Source organism: Uloborus diversus, chromosome 6 (assembly GCF_026930045.1).
Source record: "Uloborus diversus isolate 005 chromosome 6, Udiv.v.3.1, whole genome shotgun sequence".
Lineage (NCBI taxonomy): Eukaryota > Metazoa > Arthropoda > Arachnida > Araneae > Uloboridae > Uloborus > Uloborus diversus.
In genome coordinates, this window is record NC_072736.1 from 7089770 (window position 1) to 7107749 (window position 17980).

The following is a 17980-nucleotide window of genomic DNA, read 5'->3' on the forward strand; positions in this document are numbered from 1 at the left end:
TGAAATTTATTGACCACATAGCGAAGGATCTCGTGGCTTGCTATGCACCAATCGCAAAGAGAATCGATGTTGGCAAACGTTAGACATTGGGCAATGGGGCCCCAATGCGTAATCTTGATTGCTGAATCAGAATCAAAGTAAAAATCTCCCAAACCAAAGAGTGCAATAAGAATAAAATGAAAATTCGTACTTCCTTAAATTTAATTTAAATATGTTGGACAATTAAAACGAATAAAAATCATCTACCTCCCCCCCCCCCCGCCACACACACACACAAAGAAAAATATTTTCATCAAAATAAACGCCCCAGTTGACTATCGAACATCCTGAAATCGTGCATATATTCCTGCGAAAAAGAATCATGGCTTTTAAGAAAAAACGTATTTTATGAATGAAAAACACCATTTTTTCAATGCCTCTTATTTTGGTGAAGGACATTCCACAAAAATGACAACTTTTACTAAAATATTTTTTAACCTTTAAATGACTGGCCTCTCTCAAACTTTAAAAGATACACACTTAAGTTCATTGAAAAAAAAAAAAGAAAAAGATGCATCTTTTGTAAAAAATTACTTGAAAATAAGTCGAGTATGAAAGTCAAAGTGCCCTTTACGTAACTTCTTATCTTAATCTTTACTAATAATAAAGCTAAAAGTTTGTATGTCTGGATCCCTGCACGTCTGTTACGCGCATAGCGGCCGTTCGACCGATTTTCACGAAGTTTGGCACAAAATTAGTTCTTAGCGTAGGGGGGAGCACCTCGAAGCGTTTTTTTTGAAAATTCAAATATGTTCTTTTTGCATTCCAATTTTAAGCCGATGTTATTAAGCGAATTACCATAACATGGGTAAGCAAATTACCATAGCATATTTGCGAGAGAATCATCATCCATTATTTGTAAATATACAAACGAACCAAATGACCTTTTTATTTCCTACTACGGGCAAAGCCGTGTGGGTACCGCTAGTTACCAAATAAAAATACACCATTACAGAAACATTCCTTTATAATTACATTTACCTTAAAACTAGACAGAAAATAAACAACTCCCAACGAAAAATCAAGACGACATAGCATTAATTTTATGTCTACTCTAATGGTCATTCATTCAATTAGTTCGATTAATTTAATTAAGAAACCTGTTTAGAAACTTTTATTTCCACGGTAACTAGTGTGAAACTAAGTGAAAAGTTCTAAATAGTTGAAACAGAAGAACGTCGAGAATGCGCGACTATTAGAAATATCCTTTGTCTTTTTTTTCCTTCCAGAAAAGAAGGAAATTTAATCAATCACTACTAAAAGAAAGCAGGTAGGAAACTTTTCTGTCGCCAAACTATAATGAAGAACTCTTTTGAAAAGTTTCACTTTCAGGTTTTATGACGTTAAAGGAAGATGAATTTCTAAAAGAGTTATTAAACGGTGTTGCTACCTTTATATTTTACCTTTTCCCCCCCTTACAATATGAATATTTAGTATTTTTTTTAGAAAACTGTTTATTATTGTTACTGAAAAACGTTCACTAACATTTTTTTTTATAGAAAACTATTTGTCTTAAAGGTCTTTACTTTTCTTGTAGATTTTCTTGATACGCAGAGGGTATCAAAAAGAATGCCGGGGTTTCAAACGTGTACATTTTTGTAAGTAAAAAAGGTAGAAAAACGATATTTTGATGCATTTTAAAATCATTCTAAAGATGCTCAATGTACATTTGTCCTAACACCCGAATAACATAATGCCTGTATTTAAACTACTGTAGCATGTAAACAGTCACAGAAACAACTCCTGTAGCAGTTCATTTCTTCACTTCGTCAAGATTAGCTGGTAAGGAAGGTATAACCACAGCATCCTTTACATATCTACACAAAAAAATACACATGGTGTTTAGTCTGGTGTCTGGGAGGGAGGGGCAATTACGAAGTGCTCAATCCCCTCGCACTTGATCGTCATTCTAACGAAATGAATATCAAATGAAAAATGGGACATATGCAATATCATGCAGAGTCCTCTAGTGGTAGCCTATTGAAACCCGCTCTTTGATTGAAACTCTCAAAAAGAGAGCTGTTTGCCTGATATTCCAAAAAAAGGCAATCTTTTGAAACCCCACCATTTTTTTTTTTTTTTTGTCGATTTTCAGCCTTTTTTACTTATTTTATCTAAAGATTAAAAAAGAAAATAGTGACGCAGATAAATATCTAAGACGCATTAAAAAAATGCTGAATCAAAATGCAATTCAACAATCAAATTAATTTTTTCAAAAAATGAAACAAAAAAAGCTTACTTATAATATGGTTAATCTAACACGATTGAGGCCACAAAGTGATAAGTACAGGGATGTATCTTCGGTATAAAACTACATCCATGTATGATTTGTTTTTATGAGTTTATTTTTAACGTCTGCAGAGAATATTAAGGATTTTTCTCCCGCGCAAAACAGAAATACAAGGTATCCTGAATTATGCTACAGGTAAAGAGGCTGGGGATAAAAAATTACGTACTGTTTCCACCGTGCTCACTTAATATTTAGCCACACAATTTATTTCCGTTTTCTTCTGATAAACTAATTTCTATTTAATTTCTATTTCTGTACCGATTACTAATTTTTGAAGACAGGAACGGGCATTTTTTCGGCCTTTAATAATATATTATAGACTATTTAGAAAACATGAGAGTTATTTTGTTTAAATTGAGTAGTTTTAAATGTTTTTTTTTCTTGGTTTTTTATTTGTTTCATTAAATTTTTCATTCCATCATTCCAATGCAGAAGTCATGGAAAGTACCCTTATCTCTTTAGAAGGTAATCATAGTTATAACCAGGACCCGATTCCGACTCTTTGATGTCAGTTGCAGATGTTATTGCTCTCCCCCCCCCCCCCCCCCGACAATCAGAATAAAAGGAAGTTGCATATCGCAAAATTATATCATGGAAATGCTATGCAAATACTTGGGCCTGGGCTGATTTTAAGGTAATATAGGAGAGACCAGTTCTTGTAGGTTCACCGATATTATTTTTAAAGCGCACTCAGTGTAATTGTGCAAGAATTTTGTTAAAAATATTAAGCCCAAGTCAAGACATTTATTTCTGAAAGAGTCAAAACTGTATCTTCATATATTCAACAAAATACTTTTTATTTAGCATTTATCATTTACATTCAACAAGATAATCTTCCTTCTTTTCAATTTAGAAGAGAAACTGCTAAATTTGCAACATTTTACCTCCTCTTCAGAATCGATTTTATACAAAAAAAAAAAAAAAAAAAGAAAAAAAAAAAGAAAGAAAGAAAGAAAAAAAAAAGAAAAAGAAAACTATTTTAAACTTGTGAATAAAATTTTAGTTTTTTTTTTTAAATTTTTACTTTAAGGTTAGCAGACGATTATTTTATGAGACTTTTGCCCCTGATGAAAATAATTAATTTCAAAACTAAAAGCTCTTTACTTTCCAGTTATGTTTCAAAGAAACGCATATTAGGTCATTTGACATGGAATAATGTTTTAAAATATTAAAAAAAAATACATATACAATGAATCTACTCTTTATATTTGCATCAAAATAACATATTTAATATCTTAACAACGAAAACGCAAAACACAAATTAAATGTAATGACAATCTGGCATGATTTTCTTAGCACATAATACTTCTCCATATTTGCATTAACTTTTGAATAAAAAAAGTCATAAAAGGATATTTCAATGTCAGACAAAATGTAAAATGTCAGACAATGTTACAGATTAAAAATAATTGTATCATACTCAAAATGAAGAACAGTTTCTAAAACGGTTTTCGGTATTTTCATCGAAGTTACGTGCTGATATTTTCTTTGGGTAAATGCCAAAACTATTGGAATATATTTTCATTGAAATATTTGTAATTCTTGCTATGATGTTTCATAAAATATTTATTAACCTTTCTTGATTTCACCGCAAAAAAAAAAAAAAGAGAAAGTTTCCTTACACATAATAAAAACTGAATTTATCGTATAAAAGGGCAAATTTAATCGGAAGTGTTTGCAAGTGTTTCTAAGCGATTATTATTTATGTTAAGCCATACGCACAGTAAAAAAACCCATTTATATTTAAAGACCTAATTTTTCTTAAGATAGAAACAATTGTTAGGTTTCTAATTCGGTAATTCATTTTTTGATATTAAGGAGACGATGTTCGTTTTTTTTTTTTTTGTTTATTCGCGATGCCCAGGAGACCCCATAGCAAACACAGCCTTGAAATTAAAATAAAGAAAAAATATAAGTAGAGGAAGGCGGGGCAATGAAATACCGGGGAAAAAGTGAAATGTAAAATATTTTCTTTTTCCAGCTTCAAATATCTAGAAGTATTGTATTTATGTTCTTAAACATATAGTTATTTTTGAAAAAGAAAAAAAAGAAAAAAATCGAATGGTTAAGGTGTATTCTTTAATAGTAACAAAGCTGAAAGTCTCTCTGTCCGAAGGATGTCTGTAGGATGTCTGGATCTCTGTGACGCGCATAGCGCCAATACCGTTCGGCCGATTTTCATGAAATTTGGCACAAAGTTAGTTTGTAGCATGGGGGTGTGCACCTGGAAGCGGTTTTTCGAAAATTCAATGTGGTTCTTTTTCTATTCCAATTTTAAGAACAAAAATATCACGAGTATGGACGAGTAAACTACGAAATTATCATAACGTGGAACCGTAACATGGGCACAAGCCAATTGGCGAGATAAGAAATTATCATAACGTGGAACCGTAACATGGGTACAAGCCAAATGGCGAGAAAATTCATCAAACATTATTTGTAAATATACAGGTGAACCAAAAGACCTTTTAGTTTTTTTACTACGGGCAAAGCCATGCGGATACCACCAGTTCATAATACAAGTCATTTTCAAAATCAGAAACCCATATTGAAATTTTTTACGGTTTATAAAAAACGTTTTTTATATAAATTAAAATGTTACAGTTTTTGTAATAACCATTTTAAGTAGTGATTGGGATATACTGATGTCCAATGCAGTTTTTATTTAGTTAAAATTAGTGATGATTATTTAAGTGTTTAGAATCATTTGTTAAGTATGAGGAAAAGTGAAATAGTTCATTTCGTTTATTTATTCTTTCATTAAATTAGTTATGTATCCCTCCATTAATTAAGACATTCATAGCCCTTCATATGGTAATATTTATTCATTCATTCATTTATTGTCTTATTTATTCACTATTTTATTTACTTTTTTTTAATCTATTAATTAATCCATTCATTAATTTGTAGTGTTTAATTATTTATTCCTATAATTATTAAGCGTTTTATTTATATATTTATGTGATGGAAAATATTTTTAGTAATCAAATAAAAAATATTTCATTCGAAAAATATTTAATTCTATCTTCGCCACTTAAAAGAGTAAAAATTTTCCTTTTCTTTTTTGAAGGCACAAATTTCCTACCAAAAATCAAAAAAAAGTTTCAATGAAAGTTTTTACTATAAAATACTTTGTTCTTTCTTTATGTGCTGTAATTTTCAACACAAATTTCGAGTTTGTTCATTTTGAAAAAAGGTAAATTGGCTTAACTTTTTCTCTTTGCACATGCATATTCCTCTACATATAATTCGCATTTAAAAGCAAACAACAATAAATAACAAGAACAAAAAAGGAAAAAGATAATAAATAATATGCAACATTTTAAATTCTTCTTTAAAACATCAGCTTGACTTCCATGAAATTTAGCTTTTAATTCCGAAGCTTTCATAGTAGTTGTAGTTTCAAAGATTTTCAAAAGAAAAGAGCGGTTCAAATCACAATTCTGAAAAACGATGTAAATAAAATGTACCGTGATTTTCCGAAGCACGTAACATAACAAATTTCTTTCAAATATCATGGATAGCAGCTGAAACGACGGAAAATTTTCCTTCAGTCGCCAAAAAAGAAATCCCTCAAACTTCAGTTTCTAAAACGCAGAAACACGATCTGTTTTTCAGGAAATAGAATTGTTAAACAAAATAGAAAATAATTGCTGACAATATAAAAAGAAAATTCATTTAAGTTTCGAGTAATTTTTTTTTCTCATCAGACAATTAGTTACTTTTATCATATCATAAATACTATTTTCTTTTTCAAGATTACAAGAAAAAGTTGCTTATATACAGCGTAATCCGCTTTAATCTGCAATACCTTTATATTCGCAACCGTTAGTCCTAGATGTATACTTACAACTGCAAAAATGTTCAAAATCAGATGCAGAGTTAAGATATTGAAAGTCTGAAGCAAAAATAAAAATTACCCAAAAAATACGAAATTAAACTTTTTATACGGGCCCTAAGTGCCCTAACTTTTATTTAGAGAAATATTCTCTACTGAAAAATATTAGTAACACAAAAACTTGACATTTATCCGACCAAAACTCAAGGACATATTCGAGTATGAAGTTTTAAGGGACCATACAGAAGATGAGATTGGAACTGATCGCCCTTTTAGAAGAATGACAGTTCGTCAACGTAAGAAAAACACGGTACAGTGAAACCTGTGTAAGTTGACCACTTGCGGTGCAGTACTTTAGTTATCACTTTAGACAGGTGGTCAACTTACAAAGGGTTTTTATATTATTCTCAGCAAAATTTGGTGCATATTGATGTTCAACATAGACAGGTAATCAACTTACAAGGGTGGTCAACTTTACAGGTTTTACTGTGTTTATATTTCCATTGTTATTCAAAAATTCATGCAAATGTTATGCCGTGATGCTAAAAAAACACATTACAAAACCTCGAACAATATGAAAAACCACACTCTATGCACCCATATCATTTTAAACACTTGTTAACCGCTATATTTTCCCCAAAATGGTGTTATTGACGGCGAGTGAAAAGTGGTGTAAGTCACAAAACGCTGCGTTTCATATCTCGGTAAATATTGGTCGTACTAATTTCAAGCTTTTTGTGTTGGACTTATTTTTCAATGGAGATTACTTCCCTAAACATAAGTTAGGAGACCGGCGCCCGGATAAAAAGTTGAATGTCGTATTTTTTGACTTATTTTTATTTTTAGTTCAAACTTTCAATATCTTAACTCTGCATCTGATTTTGAACATATTTGCAATTGGAAGGTGCAATTAATACATCTAGGACAAGCGGTTGCGAAAATAAAGGTCTTGCAGGTTAAAACGGAACATTCTGTATATGTATATATCGGTGACAATTGCACATGCAATTGTGTATATGTATTATTGTGTGTCTCAGAAATTTACACTGTGGGAATGTGAGGGTAAAAGGGAATTTCTGCTTCTTATTTGAAAAGCCAAAAAGCTTAGATGAAACCCGAAAAAGTAATTTTTCTTCTTATTCTGATTCCAACTGGAATATATTCGATGTTCTCGCTCTAAAATTCGTTTCATGAAAATATATATAATTTTTATTAGTAGTTTTTGTCGTCATCATGTCTAAAAGCTAAATATGGTGAATGGAAAAGCATTCCTTGCAAAAGCAAAATGGGTGTTTAGTGATTATGTGTCACTTGATCATTTGACACAATTTTTATTTTTGAGGTAGACCATGCAAAGCAGCTAGTTTTAGTAATAATTGTTCACATATCGAATCACAGATACGTTTCACACTCTTGGATCCTTCGTAACTACCATTGTTTGTGATTTAACTGGTTGGATGGGGCCCTGAGTACAAAAGCCTAGCAACACCTGCCCCAGCACCTCCAAAGGTATTGAATTACTAGGTAGACTTTCTGATCGCGAGCATATTTAACGTGCCCTAGTCACTATTAACGAACACGGATGGTCTTCGATCGTCTGGGATCGAACCCGGGACCCTTCAATTACGAATTCGACGTCTTACCGATCAGGCCACCACAACCTCAATCACAGTTACAGTTAGCTCTTTTTTTTTTTTTTCATTATTAACAGTACTGATCTGCAGTGTATAATATTTTATCACAAACGTTGTTTATTTAAATTTTTGAGAAAAATAAATTTAATTCGAGATCTGTTTTTTCAATCTCTTTCAAGGTTCAAATTATAAAGATTTGTTCATCTAGGTTGAAATAATACAAAAATAATGCATTCCAAATGAAATATAATTCCAATTTCTGCGTTGGACAACTTTCAGAAATAAGCAGATAACATATGTTCTATACGAACCACCGAATTATTTCTGATTTATGCTCATTGACAGTTAATTTTCAGCATTTTCAAACAAAAAAGGTTAAATCCTCGATTATTTATCGAGCTGAGCCTACTCTTTTTGTGTGGCATTCTAATTCGCTGGTTGCAGCTGATTTGTTCAAACAAGAGACTAATTACTGCCCCACTCAATTTGCGCGGTGGATTATATTCTCTAACGGAAGCTGACACGTCATTAATGAACCCAATGCTTGCAATGGAAGGAATAATTACTGTGACTACTGTCGTTAGCGATTTTATCGCTCGCCGGGAAAGCTAAATATGCACATGATAAAGCTTTTTAGCGAGAAGTCAAGTGAAAAGTACTGCATTCAAATGCAAATGTCAAGTAATCAAATGAGTGCAAAATCTTAAGCCCTGAAGAATGATTAAAATTTTCCACAGTAAATATTATATTTGAGGAGTTTTGTTGAAAGAATAGGTTAAAAGGAGGTTTGAGTAAATGGAGGTGTTTTGTCAATTTAACATTCTGTTATCAGGTTGGACTATCGGGGGGGGGGGGTCCCCTTCACTGTAAAAAAAATTGTGTAACCTTACTCTATATAATATTAGCAGCTTAGTTGCCTTTACTGCTTTGGAGCAACTTAAAAGTTTCTTAACTTTACCTCACACGTGATCAAACGATTAAAAATATATCTATATATATTAATTTGAATTTTTGGCATCTTGAATTTAAATTATGTTCTGCGCAATCACGAGCGTGTGTAAGCGCGTGTGTGTTTGTGTAGGCGCATGTGTGTGGGTGCGTGTGTGAGTGTATGTATGCATGTGTGTGAGTGAGTGTTGTGTACGCGCGTGTGCGTGTAGGCGTTCGTGTGTGCTGTATGTATGCATGTGTGTTTGTTTCTGTGTGCAGGCATGAGTGTGTGAATGTGTGTGTGTAACATGTGAGTCAGTTTATGTTCCGGGAATAAGAGTTTACCTGCTCTTCGCCGATTCTGATCTTTACTTACTTTGAATTCTACTGAAACCATAGGGCAAGGTTCCTCCAACAATTTGAGGTTTTAAAACAATGGTGCTACTCACTTCAGAATTCGTGCAACGTTACACACATTAACACAGATAAACTTACAATTTTTTTGAGCAATCACGATTGCTTATTGTTCTCACTTGACTGTTTGGATGTGCTATCATTTTATTTTTCCCCCGCCTCCCTCTGCAGCACCACCGTCCACCGGTCCCTCCCGATGCTGCTCCTCTAGCGAGCGTCTATATTCTACACACACACACACGCATACATACACACACCTGCACACATACCCACATACTCATGCCCGCACACAGATACAAACACACACGCATACATACACACACACGCATACATACACACACACACGCATACATACACACACATACCTACATACACACACATACCTACATACACACACACACTCAAACGCATACATACGTACACACACACACAAACGCATACATACGTACACACACACATACCCACACACACACACAAACGCATACATACGTACACACACACACAAACGCATACATAAGTACACACACACATACCCACACACACACACAAACACATACATACGTACACACACACATACCCACACACACACATACACACACACACAAACACACACGCCTACATATACACACACTCTGATTGCGAAAATCATAATTTGAATTCAAGATGCCAAAATTCAAATTATTATTTTTTTTTACAGTGCTGGATTTTAGAAACAGAATGTATTTCTTTATTATTATTATGTATTTCTTTCTTTTTTTTTTTTTTGCTGTTTTTTCCTAACAAGATGTTTTAAACCCTCACTTTATGTACTCCTCCCTCGAAAGTTTTGAAACAACAGAGTGGTCGTTATTCCTTCAAATTAAAAAACTTTTTCAATGCAAATCTTTCAGCTGAAAGAAGGTTTTGTAACGACATAAGATATGTCTTAATTAAAAAAGAAGAATCGAAACCCCCCCCCCCCACCCCCACTTACACCAGATGGAAAATAACAGCTAAAAAATTCAATGTTTACAGATACAATTTCTTTATTCCAATATACAGTCCAACTCGTTTAATGGAATAGCCATTTTTCCACGAAAAAATATTCTAATAAGCGGGATATTCCATTAACTGGAATAAAAATATTACATTAAATTGGTTTGGTAAATTGAAAATGTATTATAGTAAGCGGGGTATTCTTTTCTAATAAGCGGGCTCGACTGTAATAACACCGTTGTGAAATGAAACGTTGTAAATCATATCTCTGATTATTCATGCCATTAAACACGCTCTTTTTCAAATATCTGAATCAGAGAATTAGAGTTGGGGCAAACCTGGCAACATTTTGGGGGCTACGTAAATAATAATCCCACTATTACGACGCTGCCATGCTGGGTTTACCCCCTACTATAGCTACTAATGAATTTGTCCAGATTATTATTCTAATGTGCTTATTTTACCTTCTTAATCAATAGATGTACTTATAATGAGATTACTATCCCTAGGATATAATGTATGCGCTGATGCAATGGTCCATTAATATTGTGTTTGGATGCGACAATCTGGAAAATGATTTTTTTTCACTCGCCAAATTGGCAAGATGGTTACTTATAGAAAAAATGAATAGCGTTAGAAGCACATAAAATACACCGCCAGCTCAGTCAATTCCAGCCGAGGACTGCAGTTTCGTGCTTATTAGCACTCATCAGCCCGGCATAGGAGTGACTGAGCTGGAGGTGGAAAACCTCTTAAGGAAGCCAAGAGTGCCAAACAAACTGGTAGCTAAAACAGAATTAGCACTGACCAGCCGAGTGACCGAAGCAATGGTTAGGTTCAACTCGAATATTGAAGGCAAGGCAGGTATATTCAGTAAGTTACCGCCCTATAACCGAACTTCATCTCCAGCTCAGTTTCTCCTGTGCTGGGCTGATGAGTGCTAATAAGCACGAAACTGCAGTCCTCAGCTGGAATTGACTGAGTTGGCGGTGTATATCATGTATTTCTGCCTTAGCCCTGGCTATAGGGCGGTAACTTACTGAATAGTGTTAGAAGCAGTCTAATTTTCACGCATGAACTAAAATTACTACGAGTTTTGTTCAATTGTTCGATGAATGATTACATTAAGTAGATGTGTGGTGTTTAAAATGTATTACAAATCAATACAACATTAAAAATACTTGTTTACTAATTTTCTATTTTAAAATGAATGTGCATTTCATGGAATAAAGCAATGCCTTTATGTATTTTTATTTTTTAATCTATAGCTTGAGCCTAACCTCGCAGCATTCTAAAGGCTACGTAGATCCTAATTGGAGCAGTACGACGTGACCAAGATGGGTTTGCACCAACTATAGAGTGACATAGTCCAAAGACATTTATCTAAGTAATAATTGTCTGTTAGTAGGAACATGGGGAGAAAATAGCGGGGCAAAGCGAAATGGTTGAGTATTTACTATGCTTTTATTGCCACCTATTTGGTAATATTTTAACTATGCAGTAGCACATGAAGTATATTCCAGTAAAGAAAAAATTTACCTCTAAAAATAAAAAAATATGGTAATACAGGCAGTTTTCAAAAATTTATACTCGAATTGTAATATTTTGCAGTAAGTCAAAAATTATTTTTGTGATTATAAAACGATAAAATTCTTGTTTATTAATATTTTAAATATTAATTGAGACCTTCTAATATTTGGCGCAGTATTACTTTAGTTAATATTTAGCTTATTTGTACTTAAAATATTTTCTACTATTCGTCAAGTACATGCGGGGCGAAGTGGATGGGACACAGTGAAATAGTTATTTCGTTTACTCACTCAATCATTTACTAAACTACTTACGTATTCATTAATTATTATTTTTTTTATATTCTTTCATAGAGAAATTCACTTATTTATTCATTTATTCGCTTATTTTCTAATTCATTCACTCTCTCAGTCACTCATTTATTTTTCTTCATACATTAATTAATTAATTGAATTATCTGTTCATTTATTCATTGAACCTTTTATTTACTGATTCATTTGTTTAAAAATATTTTTTATATTCGAATAAAAAATGTTTCATTCGGAAAATATTTTGTTTTTCACTTTTCTCCATGAAGAAAAAAAAAGAAAGAAAACTTTACAATTTTTTGGAAGGTCCGAATTTATTGCCAGAAACTTAAAATTATGTTTCAATGGAAGTTTTATTTTCAACGACAATGTTTTTTTCTTAACGTACTGTAATTTTCAAAACGAATTTCCAATTCGTTCATTTTGAAAAAGCTCACTAATCTTAACTATTTCACTTTGCTTTACATTCCCCTACTAGGATCATAATTAAGGGTTAAAGGAATCTGTCCAGCACCGTAAGTAGTGTTTAAAAATCTCCTAACCTAAATAGAAATAAAATTCTCTAAAAACTTTAAGATGACCTTATCAATCTGAATCGTTATTTTTTAAACCTAAAAATACCAAATTTAAAGTGGGAAGACAGAATTTGATCATTTGGAAATTATATAAAATATGTAGAGCTACTGCTCATGAAAAATCGATTGCTTCTGTGTGCGTTGCAAGTTACTGATATTTAACTTAAAAATGATAAATTTAGGATTTTTTCCGAAAACATTTAATTAAAGAAAAAAAAAACTTTTGCAACGGATGGTTTCCTTTCTCAAAAGTACTACTTTTAGTCATGGAAATAAATGGAATGAGCAAAAAGAAAAAAAAATTACATGGACCTAGAAAATACTTTCATTTTCCCAACAGTTTTTTTTTTTTTTTTAAATTAATTTTTTAAAATGTCCGATTTTTCGAACAAGGCGTGGTCTTGATGACGTCGCAAATGATGCAATTTGGCGCATCTTTGTACGACGTTTCCACGTTATGAAAATTAAGCAGCGAATTAAAATTGCGCTCAACGCTTGCTATCATTCATATCGTTGCCAATTCACGAGAGTAAAGATGCGAACTAGATATTTTGCTCAATGAATGGCAACATTGAATGGCATTTCATCATTTGTGATATCACATGACATAAGTGTAAACAATAAAATCACTCCGATTTAAGTAATTTTTTAAAAATATTAAACTTAAATAAATTATTTAAAAAATGGTTAGATCCTATGTTTTTAAGCATGTTCTTTCAGAAAAAAATACTTTTGAAATTTTGGAAACGACCCTATTGCATACTTCATTTTGTTCCCTCTGGACGAAATCAAAAATATAATATGCTAATGGCGCGTTCAGTTCTGTTAACATCTGCCTCAATCTTATAAAAGATTAAAGGAACGCGTTTTCAAAAGTATGGACATTTTTTCCAAAGATAGAACAAAATGAGCAACATCGCAAAAGTATTATTTGCCCATTAAATGAACGCAACACTTAATAACACTTTAAGCACAGAAAATCCGATTTTAAACTAAACATGTTTTTAAGCGCTTTGCATATTTGATGAACTATATTTAGGAAATTAAATGTGGAACGACATGCAACATAGTTCTCTCAAGAAACACCAAGAGACGCTAAACTAATTCGAAAACGAGTCCCTAGCCCCGAATACTTTTGCGCAAATTTTAATAGTCCAACAAAGTTTTGGAAGATTAATATCTCCCTCTTAGTCTGCAAGCAAATTAACTTAAACCTATCGGCCAATTACCAAGAGGAGAGAACGTATACTGATATCTATATAATCCCAGCATACCGGAAATTTAATTACAAAAGCAGTTGTTTGCACTTAAGTTATCTTAACCAAGAAGTTGGCTGATATAGCGATAGCTGATTACCAATTTACCGTCTTTATTTTAAGAAATTTCAGATCCTTGTGATCAATTATGGTAATGATAGTTTGTGAAAAATTTGTTCTGCTATATCTAAATATTTGAGAGCATTTTCTTATCAAATAACTCAATTAATAAATTATGCCATGTTTTAGATAGCATAATTTTAACAAAATCATTTATTGTGGTATAGATCTGTACTGGCAGAAAACTGGTAGAATAGAGATAAATTTATATTAGTAATACTATTCCCCAACGGATGCTGAATTGCATAATATTAATAAAAATTGTTTAAACATAGAGACATTTATAAAGTAAAAATATAAAATAGAAAAACGTAAATATAAATAAATATTAATTGAAGTAACCGGAAACAGTTTACACTTTGTTGCAGTGTCATTAAATTTTCAAAAATAGCTAAGGAAGAACATAAGAAGCGTCAGTGATGATTACATAACCATATAATGCTTATAAAATGTTTTAAACAAACTAAATTTACTCGTCAAAAGCTTTAAACAAGCGAAATTCACTATTCAAAAGTTTTAAGCAAAATTTCTGATTTTTATTTTTGATGTCTGTTCTGCACGAAGTAGATATATTAAATCATTTTATAAATTTAAGCAATACAAAACATGGTCAGAAATTCATTTTGAGAGCAATATCTAGTATATGGACACATGACATTTTCATGTGTTTACTGACAAAACTACGCGTGACAGAAATAAGAAACACCCTTTGAAAAGAGCGGGTAACTTGGAATCTTCTTTTTTTTATACCTTTCCATCCAATGCATTGTTTTTGAACTAAATGCTTTAACTAAAAGATTTATATTCAGTAAGTTACCGCCCTATAGCCAGGGCTAAGGAAGAAATTCATGAAACACACCGTCAGCTCAGTCAATTCCATCCGAGGGCTGCAGTTTCGTGCTTATTAGCACTCAACAGCCCGGCATAGGAGTGACTGAGCTGGAGGTGGAAAACCTCTTAAGGAAGCCAAGAGTGCCAAACAAACTGGTAGCTAATACAGAATTAGCACTGACCAGACGAGTGACCTAAACAATGGTTCGGTACAACTCGAATATTGAAGGCAAGGCAGTAAGTCACCGCCCTATAGCCAGGGCTAAGGCAGAAATACATGAAACACACCGTTAGCTCAGTCAATACTGAGCAATTGTAAAATATTTATATTTAAAGAAATCAGGGGATAAGTGAAATAGAAAGAAAACTTACCTTTTCAAAAATGAAAAAAATGGAAATTACAGCACGTAAAGAAAGAAAAATGTATCTTCACTAGTTATTGAAATGAAGTAATGGCAACTCATGGAAAACATTTGAACATGTTATATGATACAGTGATAATAAACTATGCTGTTGCATATTACAGAAAATGCTTGAATGATGATTTAGAAAGTTAAACATTTGTGGTGACATCTGCAATTTAAATGCATTTGCAAAATTGCTTGAATTTTTTTTTTCCAATACCACATTTTAATTCAGGATGCAGAACACTATTCATTCGATGAATTAGTAAACCTTGAAGAATAAGATGTCGTTGAAAAGTACTATGGAGTTTCTTATGACGATAACTAGTATATTGGCAGAATACTAGAATTTAGTGAAACTATCAAATTGTATAAAGTTAGCTTTTTAAAAGAGAGATTTTTAGGGTTCAATCAGCCCAAAAATAGCGTTATTTAGTTAGTTTTTTTTTTTTTTTTTTTGGCACGTTCAAATTGAGTTAAACAGAATTCTTTCATTTAATTTTTTACACGAATGTTCGAAAAAAGTAATGAAATAACCATAATATTACATAAAAATATACAGAAGAAGTGTAAACGTAATGTAAGTTCAAGATATTAATTACAAAATTTTATATGTGTGCATTGCTTGTTATTCGATGGCTACGTTAGTCACACACGGTCTTTCGTGAAAGTACTGCTAAGGGCCAATAAATAAATAAATAAAAAAAAAAATGCAGTAATAAATATGTAGTGTATTTTTTAAAATAGACTGTATACCTTTTACAAATATATCAGCCAATATTCAGTAAATTACCGCCCATTAGCCAGGGCTAAAGCAGAAACACGTAAAATACACCGCCAGCCGAGGACTGCAGTTTCGTGCTTATTAGCACTCATCAGCCCGGCATAGGAGAGTGACTGAGCTGAGGAGATGGGAAAACCTCTTAAGGAAGCCAAGAGTATATAGAATTAGCTAGATATAGAATTAGCAGACCAGACGAGTGACCGAAGCAATGGTTCGGTTCAACTCGAAGATTGAACGCGAGGCAAGGTATATTCAGTAAATCATCAGTATCAGCCAATATTGCCTCGTAATATAAGCACTGTTTCTCGGGGTTGCAAAAATGTTACGTTATTCACAATGCGTTGTTTTCTGAAAAAACACCTATCAGTGATTATTTTGCTTCAAACTCTTGGTAGAAATAAAAAAAACCTTGTACATTTTAAATCTACGTATTAAACCAAAAAAGTTTTCTTTTTACTTCAGGACTTAAGTAAAAAATGTTAGAAAATCAGCTGCGAATGTTACTTTCGTTTGTATGAAATCATCCTACAGCTAATTGACTTTTAATGTGCAATGTGCATGATTCAGTGATCCCGATCCTCTTAAAAAATTACAATACAACTATAAAAGAATTTTGAGAATTTTAACGCTAAAGTTACACTAGGACCTTAATTAAAAGTCAGATTTAAAACAACAGAAATTTTGCTTTTTGAACTAATTAACAGATTCTCACAGTTTTCATCAACAATGATATTTATGTTATCACACTGGTTGACAATCTCTCATGTAAAATGTATTTTACAATAAGGCAAAAAAAAAAAAATCACCCAAAGACGACAGCCGTCGGACTGACTGACAGAAGCTACACTTTTATTGGCTTACTAGTGGTACCAGCACGGCTTTACACGCAGTTGAAAATTAAAAGGTCATTCGGTTCGCCTCGCCTGTATATTTACAAATAATGGATGACGAATTTCTTGCCAATTGGCTATCTTCATTCGCTCTTCCATTCCACGTCATGCGAATTTTGTAATTTACTCGTCCATCTTGTGATATTTGTGCTCCGTAAAATGTTCTTAAAATTGAAATAGAAAAAGAACAAAATCGAATTTTCGAAAAATCGCTTCGAGGTGCACACCCTCCCATGCTACAAACTAACTTTGTGCCAAATTCCATGAAAATCGGCCGAACGGTCTAGACGCTATGCGCGTCACAGACATCCAGACAGAGTGACTTTGAGCTTTATTATTAGTAAAGATAACGTTGAAGTTGATAATGTTGAACAGATAAACTTCACTGTATTAACTGAAATTGAACTCGATTTGTTCCTTCAAGGTACTGTAAATCCTATCTATAACGATAGTACTGAGACCTAAAAATAATATTGTTTAGACAGGTTATCGTTGTGGACAATTTGAATATTTATGCAAGCATTCCCCCCTACGTACCCCATGCACATAATACTTGGAGTTTTATTTTAAAAACTGAAATTGATCCAAGTAATTTAAAATGTTTAAACTTAATTTTACCAATTAATAATTTTAAGCTTTTATAATTAACTTGTAGTACCAGAACGGCTTTGCCCGCAATAGAAAAATTAAAAGGTATTTTGATTCGCCTGTATATTTACAAATAATATATGGTGAATTTTCTCGCCAATTGGCTTGTGCCCATGTTACGGTTCCACGTTATGATAATTTCGTAATTTATTCGTCCATCTTATGATAATTTTGTTCTTAAAATTGGAATAGAAAAAGAACCACTCCGAATTTTCGAAAAATCACTTCGAACTGCACGCTCCCATGCTACAAACTAACTTTGTGCCAAATTTCATGAAAATCGGCCGAACAGTCTAGGCGCTATGCGCGTCACAGAGATCCTGACAGACAGAGAGAGATCCGAAAAGAGAGACTTTCAGCTTTATTATTAGTAAAGATGAAAAAGAGAATTGAAAACTTATATTCATTATTATCATCATGAAGAACATTTTTGCTCAATTAAAGTTGGTATTATTGTACTTATTTTTAAAAAATAATGCATATGGTTAATAAAAAATTCTAAATGTTTCTTTGC